Here is a 3,685-nt window from a genome sequence, read left to right as displayed (position 1 = left end):
AAAAAAAATCATTATGAAAATATAATTATATTTTCCTTAATATGTTCTTCCTAACTTCAGGCCTTATTCTCATGTCATATATAACTTTGATGTTCTGCAAAACAACAAGCTTTAAAACACTTTTTTCTTCTGGTGATTTTCTGGTGAAAATCAGATAGTCAAATCTGTTTTCTCTCAGGTACATCACAGTGTAAGCTTCATAATGAACATTACTCTCGTCAACGTAGTCCATATCAACAACAAAAATATATCTTGACTCCATATAGTGGTTATTTTGGGAAAATCCCAGGTATTTTGAGCAGTAGGATTATACAAAATATGTGCTAATATAAAATTAAATTAAGTAGCCTATATAAAATTGCAAAATAAATCTATCTATCAGTACTTTTTTACTTAAGTACATAAAAAAATCTAGTATTTTTGTACTTTCACTCGAGTAAAATTGAAAAAGGAGTACTTTACTGGAGTAATATTTTATTTTACGTATCTGTACTTTTACTCAAGTACTTGATTTGTGTACTTCGTCCACCACTGTCCACAGGCAAACGCACATCAACCCGATCACTTTCTTTAGCGTTCATGTAAACACTACATTCAGATTCATCAATCGGAATGAATTCAGTCCGATTGAACCAAAAATTGTGCCTGTAAACATAGCCAATGTGAATACAATGGATATTTGATAGAAGTATTTGCTTTTACATTTGTAATTGTTTTTCACACAATAAATATTCATTTGTTTTATTTCATAATTCATTTTTATGAATAATTCATCGTTTTCGTAGACAATGGTAAAACAATAAAAGATAATCTCATCAGAAAGAGTAAACACAAAACCTCAACCCATCCCAGGCTCTGAACTAGCATTCTTCTATCTCACACTGTTAGCCAAACTTGACAGGATGTCCCTCCATCAAGAAAGTGTCATTTCACGCCATCTGGTTTTATTGATTCTGACTTCACACTTTCTTTTTTACACCCTGATATTTCCTTCAGGCCTCTTCCTCTCACTCTCCAAACATAGAGAGCTAGACACACTTGTGTTTAAGTTATTTGTATGTTGTTGTTGTTTTTTCTATATGATTCAGCCTTCGTGGCACTTACAGAAACTCTCCCTTGCGCTCTGATAACACATGTTTTCAAAAGAGGATAAATGCTTTCATTCCAGACACAGGGATCTGGGGCACAATATATTATTTATAGTCTCTGTTGGTGTGATACATAAATAATTTGTTCCAGAGGGCTGGTGGGGGTGGGATTGGGGGAGGTGATTTGCAGTTTAAGTCTGGAGATGCTTCTTATGCTATTGAGCTACTATTTAAAATACAAACCAGTGCGATGATATGCCATGCTAGCATATCAGAAGGTGGTTGCAGTGCACCGTTTAAAGAGATTCAGTGTTGGAGACACTAAAAGATTTAAAATATGCAAAATGGGTTTCACAAGAAAGCAAGAGTGCTTATGATTGGTTAAGCTGTTTGGCAGGCAATTAATGATCTTGTAAAGGCATGTTTTATACAGCAAGTTTAAGCCTGCCACATGAAGGCTCTGAGCCACCTCTGAATTCTGTGTAAAGATACAATGGTGCAATAAATGCAGAAAACATGGAGTTCATATTTCAGAAATATTATTTATATTAAAAAATTTGAATGAAATAAATGATATTACCATATATTTCTTTTAATTTAGAAATACCATTTACCACTGATAGTTCATGTTGTTCATGTTAGTTCACAGTGCACTAACTGGTAACACTTTATTTTAAGGACCAGTCCTCACTATTAAGTTGCTTATTAGCATGCATATCACTAGCATATTGGCTGTTTATTAGTACTTATAAAGCACATATTAATGCCTTATTCTGCATGACTACATTATAGATCCCTTAATCTTACCACATACCTAAACTTAACAACTACCTTGCTAACTATTTATAATAAGCAAATTAGGAGTTTATTGAGGCAAACGTCATAGTTAATAGTTGGTTAATAGTGAGAACTGGACTGTAAAATAAAGTGTGACCAAATTATGGAATGCCGTAGAAGTATTGTATATTGTTATTTCATGTTAACTAATGTAGTTACCTAATAAAGTGTAAAGTGTAACTAATGAAACATTATTGTATTATTATTATTATTTAAATAACAGCAGTTTCTAATATAGATATAAAATATGTAGACTTTAAAACCACAGTATATGGGGTAAATTGTCACAATGGAACCTGCCACTGAACAGCCTTTATAGGCTTTTCAACAAAACCGTATACCGTATATATATGACGGGGAAGTCGTGGCCTAATGGTTAGAGAGTCGGACTCGTAACCCAAAGGTTGCGGGTTCGAGTCTCGTACCGGCAGGGATTGTAGGTGGGGGGAGTGAATGTACAGCGCTCTCTCCCACCTTCAATACCACGACTGAGGTGCCCTTGAGCAAGGCACCGAACCCCCAACTGCTCCCCGGGCGCCACAGCAAAAAATGGCTGCCCACTGCTCCGGGTGTGTGTTCACTGCTGTGCACTTTGGATGGGATAAATGCAGAGCACTAATTCCGAGTATGGGTCACCATACTTGGCCACATGTCACTTCACTCATATATTTTTTGCTGTTACTTTTTTGCCAACAAATGCTCTGTAAATTTATAACACTTAAAACACATTTGACAACTCGCCCCCCATTACATTACCTTGTCCTGTGAACACAGATAAACCTAAAATCTACCTTCATCATATAGGTAACTGAAGTTTTGAACCAGATGTTCACCATAGCTAGTGGAAAAAACAAAAACAAAAAAAATTGTGTAATTGGAATTTTAACTCAAAACCTTTAGTCAAGTTATTGAGATTTTGCAACAACTTCACTGTGTGACAACTAGCCCTGGACTCTACTGTATGCGCCTTTCCAGTTTAAAGACAGCAGCACTTCTGCAGTCATTTTAAAAATCCATTTCAGCAATGATGAGGCTTGTACCCTCAAGTGTATACATAACTATGAACAAAACATATTCAGATTCAGTCTTCACATAACACAAACGTTCAATTAGAACATAATGCATATTTTCGTGACACTCACGTCTAAGTGCTTGTGTTAACTGCTGAATATTTGATGACTAAGTGACCTAAGTGCTCTAAATTACGCATTAATGATACAATGTCCATCAAACTGTCTTCGTGATGCCCATTTGATGAATCATTGCTAACTACAACCCCACATGTCTCCGCTCGCACAGAGCTCACTGTAGAATGAAACGCATTGATTCATGTTCACAAATGGTCTCTCTCATTATACTTGTTCAGAAGCATCATTCCTGTTTAAATTGAAGCGGCTTGTGTCCCCTTTCTAAAATGTGTTTGTAATATAAGGGAATAGAAAAACCCACTAATTATTTGACTTTGTTTACACTGAGAAATAAGCAGAATGTATGTCACATATGGAACCCTACAATCTTCACTATGACTCCATTCACGTTCTCTTTTTCTTCATTGTAATTTTGCAGCCTCCATCAACAAGCTACAAGTGAGATAAAGGTTATATGCAAATGCGCTCATTATATCTGATAAGGCAGGTGTTGATGAAAAATGTAGTCTCGTCCTCCTTTTAAGACAGAATCTTTCTGAGTTCTTTCATCCTTTTGGTTTCTAACCATATGGCTATTTTAGTTCAGCAGCGCTGTTATATGCAATTGTGCTT

This window comes from Sinocyclocheilus rhinocerous, unplaced genomic scaffold (genome assembly GCF_001515625.1).
Source record: "Sinocyclocheilus rhinocerous isolate Xijiao unplaced genomic scaffold, SAMN03320098_v1.1 scaffold1001, whole genome shotgun sequence".
In the NCBI taxonomy this organism is placed as follows: Eukaryota; Metazoa; Chordata; class Actinopteri; order Cypriniformes; family Cyprinidae; genus Sinocyclocheilus; species Sinocyclocheilus rhinocerous.
This window is presented reverse-complemented; position numbering follows the sequence as displayed.